Source organism: Megalobrama amblycephala, linkage group LG13 (assembly GCF_018812025.1).
Source record: "Megalobrama amblycephala isolate DHTTF-2021 linkage group LG13, ASM1881202v1, whole genome shotgun sequence".
Classification (NCBI taxonomy): domain Eukaryota; kingdom Metazoa; phylum Chordata; class Actinopteri; order Cypriniformes; family Xenocyprididae; genus Megalobrama; species Megalobrama amblycephala.
The window spans coordinates 430,898-453,218 of record NC_063056.1 but is presented as its reverse complement, the minus strand read 5'-3'; the positions used below and the strand labels follow the sequence as shown (position 1 = coordinate 453,218).

General features: G+C 41.8%; 1 long non-coding RNA gene and 1 pseudogene across 1 annotated transcript; both read left to right on the top strand.

Annotated features, from left to right (window-relative positions):
• The window catches only part of LOC125243772, a 34,986-nt pseudogene extending 13,184 nt beyond the window's left edge, over positions 1-21,802 (top strand).
• On the top strand, positions 4,836-6,772 carry LOC125243773. Its single transcript, XR_007179118.1, has 3 exons — positions 4,836-5,853; positions 5,939-5,989; positions 6,095-6,772. It is a non-coding gene; the product is annotated as an uncharacterized LOC125243773 (long non-coding RNA).
• Positions 21,803-22,321: the final 519 nt, after the last annotated feature.

Sequence of the window (22,321 nt, the reverse complement as noted above, 5' to 3'; positions counted from 1 at the left end):
ACGTCAGTGACGTGATGGGAATCCTCTGCATTTTTGTGTTCGTGAAGCACTATTGTATCCAACCAATGAGAGAACGTGACGTCAGAGGCGGGCGACGTCGCGGACCGGAACCTATAAAGCATGCCCAGAAACAAAGAACGCTAGCTTCTGAGATATGTCTGAAGTAAGCGCTCCAGGCATGCTGGAGGTACGGCAACGTGACGTAGCGTCTCGTTCCCTTACTCAGGGAACAAGGGTTACACTCGTAACCCAAGACGTTTCCTTTCGTGGGAACTATCGACGCTACGTCAGTGACGTGATGGGAACGCTGTCCCCACTACACCGTGCCTCCGAGTGCCTGGCTGCTATCTTGTAACACCAAAGCACCCGGAGTACTACTCACATTAAGATTATAAAATCTGATGAAGGTGTGCTGGGATGACCATCCAGCAGCGCCACAAATATCCGCCAAGGAAACCCCTGACATGTGAGCTCTTGAAGCAGCCATACCTCTTGTTGAGTGTGCCCTAACATCCAAGGGGCACGGACGCCCCAGGGCTTTATACGTCAATGAGATGGCCTCAACCACCCATTTACTCATCCTCTGCTTAGACGCTGGGCCCCCTCGACTCGGGGACCCATAACATACAAATAGTTAGTCTGATTTTCTCCACAGGGCAGCTCTGTGGACATAAGCGTCCAGTGCCCTCACAGGACACAGCAGATTAAGTTTTTCCTGATCCGGATTAGTGAACGGAGGGGATAAAAAGCCTCCAAAACGATAGGACCTGGGACCCTAGTGGGGACCTTAGGAATGTAACCAGGCCTTGTATGTAGAAAGGCCTTAACCATGCCTGGTGCAAACTCTAAACATGATGGTGAAACCGAAAGAGCTTGAAGGTCACCTATCCTTTTCAAGGATGAGATGGCCAGTAAAAACACAGTCTTCAATGTAAGCATTTTATCTGACACATCTTCCAAAGGCTCAAAGGGCGCCTCAGCCAACCCTTGTAACACAATGGCTAAGTCCCAGGTCAGAGATTTTGGGCGTACTGAAGGCCTCAGCCTCAGTGCGCCACGAAGGAAGCGAACAACTAAGGGGTCTCGACCTACCGAGACACCACCCATAGGAACATGATAGGCTGAAATAGCAGCCACATACACTTTTAATGTGGAGTGAGTTAAGCCTTCTGAAAGCTTTTCTTGAAGGAATTGAAGCACATAGCTGACTACACCATGTAGCGAAAACCTTCCACTTATACATATAAAGCTTCCTTGTAGATGGAGCTCTGGACTGAAGGATGGTCTCCACAACCTCGGTTGGAAGACCGATTCTATGAGCCTTGCCCCCTCAGAGGCCAGGCCCACAGTTTCCACATTTCTGGACGGGGATGTAAAATCATGCCGCCCGCTTGGGACAGGAGATCCTGTCTGACTGGAAGCTCCAGAGGAGAGCCGTGAAGAAGTGATACTAGGTCCGCAAACCATATTCTTGTTGGCCAGAAAGGAGCCACCAATATCAGGTCTACCCCTTCCTGACGGACTTTGTCCAGAACTCCCGGGAGCAGAGAGACTGGGGGAAAAGCATACAGATGTCGCCTCGGCCACGTCTGTATCATGGCATCCAACCCCAGAGGAGCTGGGTGCCTCAGAGAATACCACAGAGGGCATTGAGTTGACTCCTCTGTGGCAAAGAGATCGACTTCCGACGACATGAAGTTCCCAACACGGGTCCCTGGGACAGGAACCAAGGCTTTTTCCACATGACCAGAGCACGAAGGCACCGCCGCGTGACTTTGATCATGCAAAAAGGATTTCCCCTCGGAGAAAACCCTTTGGTCCTGAGCCACCACTGTAAGGGTCTCATGTGCAGAAGGCCAAAAGTAACAACATTGGACGCAGCTGCCATCAGACCCAACAGTCTCTGAAACTGTTTTACAGTGAGTGACCGGCCTAACTTCACCCCATTCACGGCCCCGAGAATGGAAGTCACACGAGCGGGAGTCAATTGCGCCCGCATCGTGATGGAATCCCAGATTACCCCAAGATAGTTGGCAACCTGACTCGGAACCAGCACACTTTTCTTGGCGTTGAGCCTCAGCCCAAGCCTCTTCATGTGCGACAACACAACATCTCAATGTTGAGCTGCCAGACGTTCTGTTTGAGCTAAAATCAACCAATCGTCGATATAGTTCAGCACGCGGATGCCCTGGAGTCTCAGCGGAGCCAAGGCTGCATCCACGCACTTCGTGAACGTGCGGGGTGATAGTGATAGGCCGAAGGGAAGAACCTTGTATTGGTATGCTTCGCCCCCGAAAGCAAACCTGAGGAACTTCCTGTGAGAAGGATGGATGGAAATGTGAAAATATGCGTCCTTCAGATCTATCGCCACAAACCAGTCCTCGGATCTGATCTGTGGAATAATCTGTTTGAGTGTAAGCATCTTGAACTTCAACTTCTTTACAGATCGATTTAGTATACGAAGATCTATGATCGGACGCAACCCCCCATCCTTCTTTGGAACAATGAAGTAGCGGCTGTAAAAGCCCGACATTTTGCTGGGAGAGGGAACCCGTTCTATAGCCCCTTTTTGCAAAAGCGTCGTAACCTCTTGTTCCATTACCAGAGACTGCTCTGGAGCTACCACAGTGTGAATCACTCCACTGAACCTGGGCGGACGAGAACCGAACTGAATTCTGTAGCCCTGTTCTACCATGAGCAGCACCCATTTCGAAATATTTGGAAGACATTTCCATTCCTCCAAAAATTCTACTAAGGGAACCAGCCTCTCGAGACTGGTCTCTGGTATTTTTTGAGCACTTGGCTCGTTTATCTGACGCGGCGCACCGGCAGATAAGCGAATCACGTGCTGGCCGAACCTCCTCGGAGGATCGACAGGGACTGCTGCGCCCTGTCGCACACTGGGTGGCAGGGTTGGCAGAACAGTCCCTTGAGGGCGCCGATGGGGAACGATAGAAATTAATCGTCGAACCCCTTCGGAGGGGGCTGCCCTCAGAAACCCTGGCCCATGAGCGTCAGGATTTCTTTTGGGAAGCCTTCCGGGAAATAATGACGGTCCTCAGATCCGCCCTACCCCCGGAAGGCTTCGGCTGTGCAGCACGCTCCGGTCCCCAAGCTTTCCGCGGGGGAGCACGGGCGGCCACACTAGCCTTTTGCTGGGACCTGTGTCCCGAGGAGCCGGCTATCGGCTGAGGCTGCCCCCGCCCAGCAGCCTCAGGGGGATGAGATTTTCGGGGGAGGAATCTCTGGAACGCCGCTTTCTGTTTTTTTCGCCTCCTCGAACCTGTCGACGACAGTGTTAACTGCGTCACCGAACAGGCCCTCGGAGGAAAGCGGCGCATCCATAAGGATATGTTTGTCCTTATCCTTGATATCAGCCAAATTGAGCCACAGATGTCTCTCCGTGGCCACCAGGGCTGCCATAGAGCGGCCTACTGACTTGGCCGTCTCCTTGGTGGCACGGAGAGCTAAATCTGTGGCTTTCCTCAGCTCATGAATGGCCTCAAAAGAAACCTCCCCACTCTCGTCAATTTCCCCCAGCAGATCAGCTTGGTATGCCTGCAGTATTGACATAGTGTGCAGACATGCCGCAGCCTGACCCGCTGCCGAATAAGCCTTGCCCACCAGATTCGATGTTTGCTTAACGGTCTGGTGGGCAACGTCGGGGATTTCAGGGACGATGCAGACTCGGGCGAGAGATAGCTCGCAAGCGTCTCTTCAACCCGAGGCATCGCCCCATAACCGTGTTGCTTCAACCCAGTAATATTGCTGTACATTGATGTCTGTGGGCTGAAGACACGGTACTGCACAGGTCTATTCCACGACCTCGACACCTCGGTGTGGAGGTCGGGAAAGAACGGCAGTCCCCGACGCTGGGTAGTGACCTAGCTGGGAGGAAGCGTTCATCCAACTTGCTTTTAACTTTAGGAACGCTTTCCTCCGCGGGCCAGCTTATATTTAGTTTCTCTACTGCCCGGGTCACTACCTCCATAAGCTCCTCATGGGCTGGAGATGAGGATGACGGTCCCTCATCACCACCCTCGACACCTTCAACATCAACCTCCTCGGAGGAAGATATATTCAGTGCCGGTGCCTCCCTTTGAGGGGAAGAAACCGCAGCGCGTGCTTCCACCACCAAAGGAGAGACACTAGATCTAGCAGGTAAGGGGAGCGATAAGGCAAAGCCCGTCTCTCCCCCCTCTGCTAGATCCATTTGTGAACCCCACGAGTGCAGCCTTCGCTGTGCCTCGGCAGCAGCGGGACCAGACCCCCGGGGAACACTCGCCGCGGCGCCCTCCTCAAAGAGCGCCCGGCGTGAGCGCAGCGCCCTGAGAGTGAGCCGCTCACAGTGCACACAGACAGCCCCCTCAAGAGCTGCCTGTGCGTGCTCAACTCCCAGGCATTTCACACACATCTCGTGTGTATCTCCCTCCACGATGAATCGCGGGCAAGGAGGTGCACACTTAGTGAAACGCTGGCTTTTCTCTGTCATTTTCTTTATATATATATATATATATGTCTTTTATGTGTCTTATTTCACTTGTTAGAAACTCTTGTCCTCAGACGAAGAGATCACTTTCTGGCGAGATGGTAGACAGACAACAGTAAATAAGACAGACAAGATACAAATAGCGCTTACTGAAGACAACAGAAGCTAGTGTTCTTTGTTTCTGGGCATGCTTTATAGGTTCCGGTCCGCGACGTCGCCCGCCTCTGACGTCGCCCGCCTCTGACGTCACGTTCTCTCATTGGTTGGATACAATAGTGCTTCACGAACACAAAAATGCAGAGGATTCCCATCACGTCACTGACGTAGCATCGATAGTTCCCACGAAAGGGAACTGGGGATTTGTTTTGTATTCATTAGTGCACAGCAAAAAAAAGTGTGTTCCCATGGCTGGGTGGCAATAATTAGATTTTTTTTTAACCTGTGCTGTATGACTGAAACAGTCAGCTCAAAGATGCCATGACCTTGTTTGGTCAGTTTGTTAAAAACTGTGACACAGGGAGGGTAATAGGATCAGACCAGTTGGAGACGCAACTTTTGGTGCTGGGGACAAAGCAGTGACAGATCCAGCAGCCGGCACTGTAGTCGGTCCAGTCATACCAGTGGTCAGTCCCATCTGTCCAGCAGTGGCTTGTGCTTTCTGTAGAGCAGGTATGCTTGAGGGGGTTGGTGACAGCCCATCTTGTACCTCTGTTTGCTCCCTCAGAAGTTGACCCAGCTCCATTATAAGTACTGATATTAATCCTGTATCAGCTGACAAATAAAAAGACAAAAATCAAATATAGCTGCGAGCAGCATTCATCGGGGTTCAAGCACTTTAAGGCCTCATTAAAAGACTAGACTAACCTTTGCTCAGGGTGGCCACGGGTCCTTAAAAAGTCTTAAAATGTCTTGAATTCAGATTCGACAGGTCTTAAATATTTTTTGTCGCACTACAGCAAAAATTTCTCCAGTCTGGAGGACCCAATGGCTGATCATTGGACAGAAGATTGTTTTAAGCTGAGCTGAGGTGATTTGGGTGCTGAGAACGGTAACGAGCCATCGCTCATTCAGCTCAAATGACGGGATCGAGGAGGTCTTCGGGGCTTGTTCAGACATTTACGTGTGGAAAAGATAAAAGCAGATATATAGCTAAGTTTGGACTGGTGCCATATATAAAAAAAGAACTTCTAGCCGAGGTCAACAGATGTGGAGCTTTTGTGATCATGTCCCTGAACCAGACAACTAAAAGCAAGCAACTGGACCTTCATGTGCAGTATTGGTTAAATGAACATGTTCAGTCAAGGTTCTTTGGATCTCAGTTTATGGGCCATGCAACTGCACAAGGTCTACTTCAGCATTTCAAAGTAAGTTTTCTTTTAGAGTGTATCATGTAGAAAATGTAGGCTAACGTAAGGCCACAGTATGACAGTGTTTTTTTTTTTTTTTAAGCAGCTCCAGATCCAGAACTAAGTTTTTCAGGTTAACTGGGTTTCTATTCAGGTAAGAAATACTACAGAAATTCAAAGTAATCAAATGTAAAATAACACATTCAGTGTACATTAGTTACCTTAATTTCTGTAGTTTTTATTGTATATATTAATACAGATCAATTTGGCAGTTTGAGCGCAGTAAGCCACTCCTTTTGGTACTTGTGACTCTGTTTGACTTCAGTCTGAGACTGAGCGTGGCTTGATCAGTGGTGCTGATCATCTTTTGGTGTGACCTGACGCTCGATGATGGAATCAGGGAGAACATCGCTGCACACCTCGTGTCGCTCAGACAACAGTTCCGTGATTATTTCCCAGTGATGCCTGAAGCTAGCAGCTGGATAAGAAACCCTTTCAGTATCGACAGTGTCTTCTTCAGAGAACTTAGCTGTTGCTGAGCAGGAGAGATTGATAGAGTTGTCTAGTGACGAATCATTGAAGGCAGCTTTCAGAAAGAAGACATTGTTGGAGTTTTGGATAAAGCAGCACAGTGAATACCCCGTGCTGTCCGACAAGGCAGTGCGCTTTCTCCTTCCTTTTGTGACCAGGTATCTGAGCGAGAAGGGCTTCTTTTGACAACTGCTTTGGATTCAGAGATGGCACTGTACGACCCATTGCCAGACCAGGTGTGACACAGAGGATCCTACAGTATATAATGGTCACAAACGAATTCACAGTCTAAAATATCAGGCAGTAGCCATTCCTAATGGTTTGATTGCCCATCTCTACGGCCCTGTAGGTCAGTCTGAATGCTTTACCATCTTTAGAAACATTGTCATTACCTTTTAAAATTATATATATATAATATATATATATATATATATATATATATATATATATATATATATATATATATATATATATATATATATATATAATATATTTAAAATAGGCTATTGACACAGCAGGAACAGTGGTCATCCAATGTGTGTGTACGGCGACCCAGCATCTGCAAGCCCCATTTCGGCATGTTCACCTCACCCCTCAGATGATGGAATTCAACAGAAGAATCAGTGAAGTCAGAGTGTCTGTGGAACGGTTGTTTGGGGACATAGCAAACTACTTCAAGTTCATGGACTTGGTTTGAGTAGTGTTGGAAAACTGTATGTTGTATCTGCTTTGTTAAGAAATGCACTTAATTGTCTGTATGGTAATCAGACATCGCAGTTTTTCAACTTGGATCCTCCACACATTCGTGACTATAAATTTAACTTTAAATTTAAGATCTTGAGAGCAATTCAGTGTGTCTGCTATTGTAGACCAGGCCTTGCCCTTCTTGTACCAGTATGGTTCTGTGAGTAGGATTTCTCTACAGAGAAGTACATCATGCTTCTCTGTCCACTCCATAGGGGATCTAATCAACAAGAAACATCAAGTAGCTATAGCTCACTTTTGAAAAGTAAGTATAATTAACTGTCTTGGCAGACATTATGCATGGGAAGATATGTGGATGTTTTGTGATATATCTGGTTGTTGTAGCTGTGTTTCTGATACCAGGGGCTCTCGTGTGTGATCTTCTACCTGTGTTCTGTACATCCTCAGAAGATGTTCTGATCATGCAGTTTGTCCCAGAAAAGCTGCTCTTTATGTCACTTACAGTAAACTGCAAACTCTCTCACTCCCTAGGTAGGTCCTCCAGGACTAGAGTGACTTTATGATTACTTGTATTTTTCAGGACCTGCAACTCTTTGAAATTAGGAAATATTTTGTTTAGTGCTATGTAAGTAACGTTCTGATTTTTTTCTCTTTATGAATTGCTATGATAAAATATATATTTAGAGATTATTTTATTTTTCAGACAATGTTTCATTTGTCTCCTTTTTCCTCTCAGGGCATTCTCTAGATGCTTTATTCTCTGACAAAAGTTGAAATTAATGCAAGTACAAGTAACTAATTAGATTATGTTGTTCATATGTTACTTAAAGGATTAGTCCACTTTTAAATACACTTTTCCTGATAAATTTACTCACCCCCATGTCATCCAAGATGTTCATAACTTTCTTTCGTCAGTCGAAAAGAAATGAAGGTTTTTGAGGAAAACATTCCAGGATTTTTCTCCATATCGTAGATTTCAATGGCTACCAACAGGTTGAAGGTCCAAATTACAGTTTCAGTGCAGCTTCAAGGGCTTTAAATGATACCAGATGAGGAATAAGGGTCTAATCTAGAGAAACGATCGGTCATTTTCGGAAAAAAATACAACCGTTTATGCTTTATAAACAAAATATCGCCGTGAACGTACTTTCCGCTTCCGCATTCTTCATAAGGCTTACGCTGAATGTCCTACGCCTTCCCTATTCTACTTACGGAACAAACGCGGCACCAGTTTCGTTTTTTTTCCGTAAGTAGAATAGGGAAGGCGTAGAACATTCAGCGTGGGGTGAGTAAATTAATCAGGAAAAGTGTATTTAAAAGTGGACTAATCCTTTACAGCATCGGTTCCCTACAGGGGGTTCCGGTCCACAAGGGGGCCTCAGCGAGCTCTGTAGGGGGTCGTGTCATATTTGATAAGTGAGAGCAATCTTGAGAACAGAATGGGCACAAATCCACTTCTAGATTCAGAAAGAGCAAGACTTGAACCAACACTTCAGTCCTCTACAGCATCAGTATGGACAGTCTGAGGCAAATTCCCCTTTTATAATCCTCAACTGATCAACTCCAACTACTGAGAGACTTGAAGAAGAAAAATACTCTTCTTCTGCAACAGATATTGTTTTGGCCAAACCTGAAGATTGCAAAAGTGTACTCAGATGTCCTGTTACATCAGCCACAGGAACAACAGTTGTCAGAGACGCTCTCATCTGAACAGAGCACACCTTCTATCCAGCACTGACTAACCTGTTTTTCCTTTAAAATGTTTAAACAACACCTCCAGCCTCAAAAAGTTGAGACAGATTTCAGCTGGGCAATGATTCATGAATGTGTTCATGCTTTCCTCCAGAATGACACACACATGTACCTGTCTCAGATGACACACTGCGTAATATCAGCAGAAACAAAGGGAAGAATCAGAAGAGATCTGCTCAGAGGTATTTAACTTCTACAGAAATATTTGTTAATATTTTACAAACATAAATAGTGATGAAAGTAAAGGAGTTAAATGTCACATATGTGTATTTAGTAATTTTGTAGAGTGTGGTCAAAATTACAGTTTCCAAATTGCAAGGGGGTAAAAATGGCATTATACTGTATATCACAGTGGTCAAAACCCAAATGTCAGTCACTTTGCATACAGCTGATACTTTATATGCTGTTCAGATATTCCCCTTTAAAAGTATAATGTTTCATCATTATAATTTATTCAATTTCTGACGTGTGAGCCTCACAATACACGCATGTGGTGCGGACATTTAAATATAATATTTAAATATTTCTAGTTTATTTAAAAACACCTAACTTGTCATGAACTTTCTCATTTGTGTAAACTAGATGTTTTCATTATTAAAATGTTGCATGAATCTTTGTCGATGAAAAATAAGGTTTTTGCATTGAAGTTTTGAACATGCATCACTGAATAAAACTTTGGACTGACTGTCTATAGGACGTAAACAGTGTAGAAGAATGACAGGGAGAGGAGAAAGAAAAGGTTAAAGTGAAGGAGGCAGTTCAGTCATTGTGAGGGAAACCTTGTGTGGCCACAACGATATTCAACCGCTTTCTTAAAACTGAAATTATCATTGAGAGAGATGCTGATCACTCACTCATGGCCTGATTACTCTAGGCTCCTCCCACTCGTCCTCCTCCACCAATCAGAACGCTGAAAGACTGATCACAGCTGCACTGGAGTACAGGAGCTTTGAAAAGCTCTCGTGGTGAATCTGACGCTCGCTCAGATCTCTCTCATTTTCATTGATATTTTTCAGCATTGATGATATTGCAGTAAAAGATGGTCAGTGAATCCTGAAAACAGACGCTGTGTGGCGGTTTCCACACTTCATGAAGCAGCACAGCCATTTTCAGCTGTGAGGATAAGAAGAAGAAAGGTTTCATCTCAGTAGGATTTCTGAAGATCAGTGTTTGTTTGAAATGAACTCAAGATATAATATTGTATGAATAAAACACAGACTAAGGTTCACATTGCATCGGTAATGAATGGGATCCAGAATAACATTAATTTGTGTCCTAAACTATGATATGTAATGTTGAGTCAACAATATTACCGTTGATATTTGTCCAGCATTGTTTCAACATTAAACGTGATACTGAACCAGCATCACTTCATAATGTTGATTCAATGATTGATTTTTGTTAATCTCAATATTGTTTCAACAGTAACTGAGGGTGCAAAAGTAATGTTGAAAGAATATCACTTTATAATGTTGAATCAATAACATTACCATTGATTTGAGGTTGAAATTTCAACATTGTTTCAACATTAGCTGAGGGTACAAGAATGATACTGAAGCAACATCACTTTCTAATGTTAATTCGATGCAACTGGCATTGTAAGACTTGGTTTTCCTGCGGAGACAAAAGTTGAAATCAAACAATAAAGCTCATCAGGAGAGAACATCTCAAAGAAACAGCATAAGACACTGCCTTGCCCAAACTCTCCTCACTCATCTATACAAACACTTGCCCCCAGACTTCAGGCACTGAAAGCTCTCTAAGAAAGACTTTACACTGCGTAGGATGCATTATGTGAATTTATTGTTTTTCACTTTTCATGTTTGGAATCATTTTAAAGGGTTAGTTCACCCAAAAATGAGATTTGTCACCCTCATGTCGTTGGACGCCCGTAAGACCTTTATTCATCTTCAGAACATGCTCCGACTATCAGTAGCATGTGGTGACGGACACATCCGTGCTTCATCTAAAACAGGGGTTTTCGACCTGTGGGGCGCGAGCACCAGATCTTTAGTCTTTCACGAGAGGGGCAGTTTGACTCTTCTGCCAGCTAATTGTTGGCTATGTTACAGCAGGTTTGATGCAACTGAATTTGAGCAAAAACAGGAGTGAAATTCGATAAACGTAGGTGTGCGTGTGTACAAAAGGTTGAAAACCTTTTTATTATCTTTTTAGTGTGTGTGTGTGTGTGTGGTTATAAAAATAAATCAACAGTGAACAACAGTCTTTAAAATGACTTAAAACAATGAGGCAGTAATAAATGTTTTAATGAAAGTAACAAAAGCAAGTTATTTTATGGTTTTTAACAACACTGTAAAAATACATAATACAATACATACGTATTATATCAAAAGCCTGCAGCTAGATGATGGTTGTTACACTTCTTGCTGTTGTTTTTACAGCAGATCAAATCCTTTTTTAATATTGGCCAAGCAACATTTAATTCAAATGTCCACTTAATCTTTAATATTTGGACACTTCTTTATGATATTAATAACTGTAATTTCTTCAACAAGAACATGTTATCAAAACATGCAGAGTCAGAGCGAGAGTTTAAACGAGGGTTTAAACTTTTATTTTGAAACCGCCGTGAACATTTAGAAACATGTATTCTTCTGTGTTAGCATAGGTTTATATATGATAGCACTGTTATGCTATATTATCATCTTTTAAATGGTTTAATATATATAATTATGATTTTACTTTTTATTGAATATTTTGGTGAAATTGAGCACTCACAATTAATCGAGGAATCATGAAATCAGGCTACAAATATCTTTACCATGGTTCAAAACCCAATGCATAGCACATTAAAATATAGCTATGAAAAATTGCATTAGTATCAAATCAGATGTGTTGATGGTGGTTAAATCATTAACTTCGTTAAACACGTTTAATTAATCTCACCCGTTAACTACAATAGTCAAAAATATAAAGTTCCACATGTTTGTGAACGTACCTGAAAATGATGCACGTGGTTTATTAATATATATTTAATATGCGTATAGGGAGCGGCAGTACTGATGTTTAATGTACCTGGAACAGTTTAATAAGCTTGTGTAGCCATTAACACTATCCTGCAGACAATACGAACTAACAATACTTTTACAATGTTGGCTTCATTCTGCAAATGCCAGTTTTAATAAGCTATTAAGATAATGTAGCATCATTAAGGACTAACATGAACAATGGACAAAAGGTTTTTACCCTCTGACCTCCTGAAGGCAGCTGTGTAATTCACACCCTGACTAAGACACATTGGGGGAAGCATTTCAGTAACCCTGTGAATGAATATAAAAATGCAGAATCAAATCACATTAATTGAATCACACTGAATTTGAACCTAATTGCAAGGTTAAAAGGAAAAATATATGGTGTTTTTATCCTAAAATTGTACGAAGTGAATGTGTTAATTCAGTCAGGGACGACTGCACAAAACATGCAGACTAATAAAAACATCATACACTGTTATAAAACGATCAACTATTGTAGTTTAGGCATAAGTTTGTGCTGAAACTATATTTAATAATCCATTAAACCTACTGAGATACAAGGAGAAGCTGAACTAAATTTCTCAGCTCCACGTGAATATCCGGGAAACTCATGAATATTCATGTACGCTCCGCCCACTGAAACCTGAACTCTCGTAACAGTCGTAACACTCGTAACACATTTACTTGGCGTTTTTTAATCATTCAAATTTGGCTGGGTGGTTAATAACACGTTTTTCTGTGGAGAGACAGACTCAGAACACATATTGAATATGTCACTTATGTTATATTGAACACATATATTAATATTGCTTTACAGGGACTTTAATACCGTCACCTCACAGCAAGGTGTTTCCACCATACAGACGTGTGCTTCTGACGCATTGAGGATTCAAAGTTTTCCACATTTGAACACAATGCATGCTGGGATTCATTTCAGCGCTTTCAGCCCATTCTCTCCATGTTCTGCTTTTTCCAGTTTCAGACGTCTCAGTCTAGAGTTTCTGTCACAAATAACAAATGCACATTCTGATCAGATGACATGTAACCAATTAAGATTGGCTGTGTGCCATGAGTGTGTTTGTGAAGGTTTATGGGTGTTTTCTGGGGTGTTTGCTTGTAAAAAAAAAAAAAAATTTGTGTGCTTTTCTTATTTCTTATATACAAAGTTTTTATGAAGCAGTTTGGATCCACTGGTGTGTGGGCTGAAAGTCTCGACCTGGAGAGCTCTTTAAACACACCATGCATTGTTTGGTGTAATGAAAAAAGATTGCTATATTTGGATCCACAATTACTGACTTTAAATGTAAAAATACACCTAAACATAAAATTAAGAAGATTTACTTTACAAATTACAAAGAGAAATGTTAAATTGTTATTATGGACATAAACCTTTAATATAATGATCTACATATTTAATCACAGATTAATTTTGTAATTTTACATAATTACAATAATATACATAATTTGTTTTCTTAAATTGCACATTTGTATGCAATTTTCCTGTATAAACAAAGAGAATTACTGTAATTTGTCCATCAACTCAACAGTGTGGACGGTCCTGTTTGATAAAGGTGGGGTTTGAACTGAAACTAAAACCATCAAACAGGTTTGAAACCCACCAAGCAGCTCCATCAAACAGGTTTGGGCACAGGAAGCACATCAGACCCCCAGAAAACAATGGTCCCAGCCCGTCCCCAGAGTATAAGACCACCTGTGAACCCTTCAGGATCAAAAACTTTTGTGTCACGAACAGACGAGGACAGACCAGGTGAGTTCACACACTCTAAAAAATCCTAGTTTTATGGAAAATAACTTGACCTTTTTTACAGTAGTTTTCTGTTATTGTAAATTATATTCAAAACTCTGTAAAATTACAAATCTGTAAAATAATCTTTTAAGGATTATTTCATTAATGACAAAATACAGTAATTCTCATTTTTTATACGGGAAAATTACTGCATTACTTTTTTCAGTTTTCTTAAATTACAAATTCATGTAAAATTTCAAACAGTATCTGTAAAACAACAATTTGACTTATTTTAAATATTTTATCATTAATGACACATTGCATTTTTTCTGGCTTAAATTAGATACATATGTATGTAAAATTACAGGAATAATCAATCTGTAATTAAACATGTAGCTCATTATATTAAAGGCTGATATCCGTACTAACAGTTTCGTCTTATTGGATTTGTATTTGGCTGTATTTTTACATTCAAACTCTAATTCTGGTTACAAATCTAACAAACTAAATGAATTAAATTTAATGAGTTGGTCAAATGGTGTTTTCACACATGCAGGGTTACAGCCAGGGTTAGGTGCTGCTGTGCTATTCATTATTCACTGTCATTTAGGGTTAAATCAGGGTTAGGAAAGAGTGTGTGTGCGTGTTTGTCTATACTCTATATAGTTACATTCACTTGACCAATAGTGACCCTTTCACATTTGAGCAAACTGAAAATGTTGAAATGTACTTAAGGAGGTCTTGCAGTCATTTACAACGAGAAGTGGAAAGTGTTGCATGTAAGTGTCCCTGAATTCCCTTCATTTGAGTCCATTGTTTTACAGATTAATTTCCCAGTTCCGACTGTTCTTGTTATCGTCCAACACTGAGTTTTTAACCCTTAAATGCATCAATGTTTCGCCAATCATTTTTACATATTTGGGTCTTTAGCGACCCGGATCTATATCTAACACGGATGGATCTCCACCTGCTGCGATAATATAAAACTCACCTAATATTAGAGTAAGCATTACAGAAGAATAAAACAAAGCATATTTTGTTTCCTTTTGGAGCTTGGAAGGGTTCATTTTGAGCAGATGTTTTATACCATCATCACTGTCCTCACCAGAACTCATTTCCCAGTACATTCAGCAAATGATAGTTTTGAGAATATACATTTGAGGTCATGAGTATGAGCTCATATACAATCTCAAACATATTCTCAAAACTATCATTTTCAACATCTTCAAAATCAATGTTTTGATCGCTGCCAGCTTCACCAGATCCTCCATCAGGTGACAGTGACACTCATATTTGATTTTCATGTCTTTGCAGAAGAGCCATGATGATCTACACAGTGACGGCGCACACAGGAAAGCAGCTCTTGGCGGGCACAACTAGCCTCATCTACATCCAGCTGCGTGGTACTGAGGCTAAGAGCGAGGAACAGAAGCTGAACCACCTTCAGGGGTTTCGGCAAGGATCGGTAAGTGCGCCCAATTAAACCAACTTGAATATTCTGTGAGTAAGAAAAAAACTCATTAAAATAGTGCCATGGAACCACATGGCTCCCCCAACTCTGTACTTGTATTATTATTATTTGTATTTTACCTATAATGGCTCTAATAAACCCTAATGAACATGTCTGTGCAGGAGCGAGCATTTAAGATACGCTGCAAGGCGTCCCTGGGAGAGCTCGTATCTGTCGAGATCTACTCCAAGCCGTTTATGGGTCTTCTTCACAACCAGTGGTTCTGCGATAAGATCTTGATCAAGACGCCCGAAGGTGACGAGATTTTGTTTCCATGCTACAGCTGGCTTGACAGCAACGAGAGGATCGTTTTAAGACCTGCTAAAGGTAGGCAACTCCAATTCAGGTCATGGGCAAAATTATCATTTACCTGTGTACTTGAAACACACACACACACACACACAGGTTTGTTTTGCTATCAAATGGTTTTTATACTGTACACACAGTACATTCTCTCCCCCTACACTACTCCTAAACCTACCCCTCACAGGAAACTGTCTGCATTTTTACATTTTTAATAAAACATTGTTTAGTATGTTTTTAAAGCTATTTTATATATGAGGACTCATGAAATGTTTACGTTGTAATACCAATGTCATTATACATATGTGTTCTCATAAATCACAAAAACGCCCACACACATGCGTGCACAAGCACACTTTTGTATATTGCAGAAGAATTCCTTTGTGTCTTCATATGATGGAGAGATATACTGTATGTAGTTGTCATTCATTCATGAGTTAAAGCATCTTTTTTATGTATCTCAGAGGACTGTGATTTAGCTATAGGCTAATACTATAGGCTGGTTGATTCAGTTTAATTGTAATTTAATAAAATGGAAGCGTCTATGATAAAAAAAATTACATGGATGACAAGTCATCATCCTATGATCAAGTAATGATACATACAAAATATAGCCCACATTTGTTTTGCAAACAAACAAGTTCAGACTGTGAATTAATGTTGGCATTTGCATTGCAGCTTCACTCGTGTTCCAGGACATCAACCCAATAGCCCAAAGACAAAGGACGAGGCAGCTAGAAGAGCAACAAAAGTTATTTAGGTTTGTGGGCAGCATACCAGCACAAGTGTCTGTGTTATATTAGAATAAACTCATTGAAATTAAATTCCTTCCATTGAATCACATTTGAATTTTCCACTCCCAGGTGGCGCATGTATGCTGAGGGCACACCCCAAGTTATCGATTACGACACTGCCATTGCTCTGCCAGCTGAAGTCCGATTCTCTTTCACAAAGGAAACCGAGTTTAACTTCAATGCTGGAAAGCAGTAAGTGACCCTCCTGTAGTGTTCATCTCTTTGTTATACACTCTAGAAGCCGTAAGGTTCTGCTTTTATTACATTAACTGTTTTGTTTTTTACCATGTTTGTCATTTCTTACCTACGGTTTACAAATTTCTGTTACATCTGGGTTCCACGGACCCAAGCACCACAGGAGACATAAGTTTTATATAGGGGACGTAGAGGCCCCTATATAACGTAGAGTATGCTTTATTCAAAATGAACTATGATACATTTTCAAGGATGCGCCATGTATACTCAGCTAAAAGCAGGGTACCCAATGTAATGGTAACTCCAGAGATGAATTTAGAGAGTTCATCAGTAGTGGGCCCATGACAGCAAGCTTAACCATTTCAACATTACTGTTCGGACAATGGACTGTATCAGTGGACTGTTTTTGTTTGTAGGTTAGCCTAAATATGGTGTGTTTGTAGTTATAGATTGCACTGGTGGAAATGCTGAATATTTACTGCTAGATTTAATTTTTAGAATGCTTTAGTGCAAAATTAACTGTGGTGATTTAAAAACAGGATCCATTTATATTCAGTATAGTTTGCATGTAAGTGGATGGCATTCGCAAAATAGCTTTGTCTTACTGAAGGCAGTAATAATATAATATCTAATAAGTACAAAAATGCTCACAACTAAAGCTGTAAATCATAGATTGTATATCAAGGTTAGTTCCACTATTAATGTTTTAACTGTGTCCCTGTGTATTCTGTGTGTGTAGGTTAGCTGCTCTGAAACTAACTGGATTAGCTGACAGCAGAAGATCGTGGGAAAGCATGAGCCAACTGGAAGTAATTCTTTGTGAAAACAGAGGGAAAACCATTGGTAATCATCTTTAACTGAACTGTTCAAAATTACTGTATTACAAGTAAAGTACTGTCTGTACTGCAGCATATGGTCTGATATAGCATGCTTTGCAGAATACATTCAGGAGCACTGGGATGAGGATGAGTTCTTTGGCTACCATTTTCTGAATGGCCTCAATCCCATGATGATCCAGCGCTGCTCAAAGCTGCCTGAGAATTTCCCCGTCACAGACGACATGGTCAAAGACTCCCTAAGAGGGACCAGCTTGAAGCAGGAGATGAAGGTACACTACTTTCTACTGGCATTACTTGGAATTACTGGGTCTGGCTTGCATTGGTTGTCTAATTTTCTGTGTTTCTTCATTATTTGGTATGATCTACCCACACACCCAGAAAGGGAACATCTTCCTGTCTGACTATAAGATGTTGGACGGGCTGGTGGGAAATGTAGTCAATGGCAGGCAGCAGTACCTCACGGCTCCCCTGGTCCTGCTGTACAGTAACCCCCATGGCATGATGCTGCCCATCGCCATACAGGTGAATATCTTGAATTTGAAGTCAAGTTTTTACAATGCAGATTGTGTCAAAGCAGCTTTACAGTGAAAACTGGTAAATAATATTGACTCTTAAAGAAAACTGTGTAATTTCCCATTATTAAAAATTAAATTAAATTCAGATGAATAAATCTTGAAAGATGAGGTAAACAATCTAATTATTGAAAAGAATGGCATGTGTCATTTTCTTAAAGGGAGAAAAAACATAACCCAGATTCCCTCAGAAACCGTTTGTACAATTTTCATGCATGTTCAAATTCATTCTGCACAGTTAAGGCAAGAGCCCAGCAAAGAGAATCCGATCTTCCTCCCAACGGATTCAAAGGCAGACTGGAAACTGGCCAAGATCTTCGTTCGAAATGCAGAGTTTGCCGTTCACGAGGTCGACTTTCACCTGCTGAGAACTCACCTGCTGGCAGAGGTGTTCACTGTGGCGACGTTGCGCAATCTTCCGCCTCCACACCCTCTCTACAAGGTATTGAATCTGTCATGCATGAGTTGGTTTGATTTGTGAGCTCTTAGCACAACGGGTATGTTCCAGACATGCCACATCCACAGAGAGAGAGAATGATAGCGAGTTAATTAATATTCAAACGTCAACTGTTAGTATTAAAACAAGTGGAAGCAATTGGGAACAAACTTCATGTGGCCTTCAGATTAGCTCAAGAACAGTGCATAGAGAGCTTCATGGAATGGGTTTCCATGACCGAGCAGCTGCATCCAAGCCTTACATCACCAAGTGCAATGCAAAGCGTCAGATGCAGTGGTGTAAAGCACACTGACGCTGGACTCTAGAGCAGTGGAGACATGTTCTCTGGAGGGACCAATCACCAATCATTCTCTGCCTGGCAATCCGATGGACGAGTCTGGGTTTGGCATTTGCCAGGAGAACAGTACTTGTCTGACTGCAATGTGCCAAGTGTAAAGTTTGTTGGAGGGGGGATTATGGTGTGGGGTTTTCAGGGGTTGGGCTTGAACCTTTAGTTGCAGTGAAAGGAACACTTAATGCTTCAGCATACCAAGACATTTTGGACAATTTCATGCTCCCAACTTTGTGGGAACAGTTTGGGGATGGCCCCTTCCTGTTCCAACATGACTGCGCTCCAGTGCACAAATCAAGGTTCATAAAGACATGGATGAGCAAGTTTGGTGTGGAACTTGATTGTCCTGCACAGAGTCCTGACCTCAACCCGACAGAACACCTTTGGGATGCATTAGAGCGGAGACTGTGAGCCAGGCCTTCTCGCCAACATCACTGCCTGACCTCACAAATGTGCTTCTAGAAGAATGGTCAAAAATTCCCATAAACACACTCCTAAACCTTGTGGAAAGCCTTCCCAGAAGAGTTGAAGCTGTTATAAATGCAAAGGGTGGGCCAACTCCATATTAAACCCTATGGATTAAGAATGGGATGTCATTAAAGTTCATGTTACTTGTATACTTTTTGACGGTAGGGAGTTTTTGCAGTTGTAGTCTGTGGTCGCAGTTGTCTATTTTACCTCAGAGGTGTTGCTCCCCTTCACTATTTGCCTTTTGGAGAGCGGGTCTGACTCATCTATAGCCTGTGAACAAAGCCTACGCAGAACATTAAAATTCATTAATCATATATTTTTATCTTCAAATAATAATGGCAGTGAATGCAAATCTCTTACTTTTCCTTCTCTAGCTCCTCTTTCCCCATATCCGATACACGCTCCAGATCAACATCATGGCCCGGAATCGGCTGATATCCAAGGATGGGGTCATTTCCATGGTATGCAAATAGCATTGTTAAAGAGGCACTAGAGGTTCAAACTTCAATTATCATCCAATACACATTTTTGTTGAATCCAGCAAATTTCTCCTCACAATGGCGTTTGTGGTGCCAGATCTTTGTTTATAGCCTTTAACCTAACTTTATGTCATGTGTCTTTTCTCCATTAACTCTTAGTATGCAGGAGTAGGTGGAGAGTCATTGGCAAAGTTGCTGAAGCGTGCTACTGCCTCCCTGACCTATAGCGCCCTCTGTCTTCCTTATAACATCTGTGAGAGAGGCCTGGAGAATGTACCCCACTACTACTACAGAGATGATGGGATGAAACTGTGGAACATCATCAACAAGTATGACTACCAGTGGAGTTTAGTCTAGTGTTTTTAATAGGCATTATGCTTTATACTCTCTAACTATGTGTATGTGTGTGTTACTTAAGACATCCAGTTTTTAGGGCTGAACTAATACGTCCTGGTGCACTTTCTGATTCATATTTCAACAAATACAGTGTCAGTTATACAGGTTCATGGGTTTAATAGTCAGTAAGCACATGCTGTACTGTTGCAAGTCGCTTTGAATAAATTCCAGCTTAAGAAATAAATGCAAAGCAAATCTAAAAAAAAAAGAAAAAAGAAGGTAAGCTATAAATATGTAAACCTGAAACATCTGACTGTGTTACTTACAGGTTTGTTGCGGCTTTCTTGTCACACTACTATCAATGTGATGCACACGTGCAGAAGGACACAGAGCTGCAGCAATGGATCAGTGAGATATTCACCAATGGCTTCCTGGGAAGAGATGGCTCAGGTGTGTTATCATTTCCAAAGGAACTGTTGCCATATCAGGACATTTAATCCAACAAAGGTTTCCTTTTCTTTTTTGTGATCATCTCAGTATTTGCACTGCATAGCATAAACATGTTTGAGGCACAACCTCTTTTGTAAACCCCACTGCAATTAACTGTTTCATTGACTAGAACTGAACCAGGTCAACAGTCAAAAGTAGTTTGTAGTTTATGGCTCAACTCGCACGCATGTATAAACATCCCAAATTGAGTTCCTCACAGAAACAGCCTTTCATTCTACTTCACAGGAATACCATCATCTCTTCAGACTGTGACAGAGCTCGTCAAGTTTGTCACCATGGTGATCTTCACTGCGTCAGCCCAACATGCCGCTCTAAACAATGGACAGGTGAGTTAGTACAAGTCAATTCACTTCCAGTCACACAGAGCCATTAAAGCTGCAGTCCCTGATCCTAATCCCATACGCCTTTTCTCAAATCCAGCGTATTGCTCCATACATTCCTCTAGCTGTCCGTTCAGTGTCCGAGCTCAAAAAACCCTCTGTTGTCCTGGCTCCTTGAATGAGTAACAAACAGGAGCATGAAGGGGAGGAGTTTCAGTTGATTGGCTATTGAGCTCAACAGATTTGTGGACTTTTAACTGTTGTCTGTTATTTACATTACCTCACGATACTTCAAGCCCTTAGAGCAAGTATTCCACAATGCCAAGAAAAACTTGTCCATATCCACTTTTCATGGCCTAAGTGATGTTTATTATATGCTCTTATTATTCTTTGTGAATATTTGGGTTACATGTCATAATTTTTCACCACTTTGTTTCCCCCCCAGTTTGACTTTGGCAGCTGGATGCCTAACTTCCCCAGTGCCCTCAGAAAGCCCCTCCCAAGGAGAAAGGCCAGACCACTGAGGACACGATCCTGGAGACCCTTCCTGATGTGAGCACGACGGTGAATATAATGGCTGTCCTGAGACTGCTGACCCAGGATTCTGCAGACCAAGTGAGTTTGTACATCATCAGAGGAAATGTTCTTGTGTATGGCATGATATTACTCTGGATGTCAATGTCTTACTTACACTACTTTGCATTACCTGACCGTTACATTACAAAGGACATTTAGCAAACTGTGAGCATAGTGTTGCAGTGGACTCTTGCAGAATATTAGTGTTCTGTCATACGCAGCGTGTTAAACATTGATATAAACATGTTTATTATCAACATGTTATTTACTAACCCTATCCGTAGTACCCTCTGGGACATTTCCCAGAAAATCTGCATGATGAAGAGGTCCCCTGCAAGCTCATTGAAGAGTTTCAGAAGGATCTGAGGGAGTTGTCGGATCTCATCGAGGAGCGGAACAAGAATTTGGAGCTTCCCTACACCTATCTGAACCCCAAAAATGTGGACAACAGTGTAGCCATTTGAAAGGAGACAGTAGTCCTTCTTAACGTGTTTGTATTTCTATTCATAACTTTGTCAATAAAAATAAAGACCAAAGCAAAAATAACTCAAAGTGAGATCATGGATATTTCCTTAAATAATGTGAAAGGCACTGCTTGCATTTAAGTTGTGGGTTCTGAGATAAAAGTTTTTACTACTGTGCTGCAGTGTTAATTTCGTCAACAAAAAATTGATGAAATATGTTCGCCGACGACCTTAATTTCCATGACTAAAGCCCGGGATATGCCGCACGATTTGTGACTGTCCCAGTCTAAAGACTGCCATCGTAAAACAATCGTGGTGATTTCTGTGATCGTGGCTCTGAATCGGTGGTCCTATGTCGTACAGTGAGAGAGGTTCAAAGATGGCCGTTTCCCGGTCTTGCGACACATAGCCTACAATCATTTTCTGACCGTGTCATAAATTCAGCATGATCATCGCACAGTGTGTTTGGCTGGTCAGTAGACGTAGGTCGTAGCAGCAATGAAAATGTGACATGAAATCAACGCGACATGGTTGTAGCATATGCACACGTATCAGGATAATCAATAAACTTTGGAATGTTCAGAATGCTTTTAGCATGCTG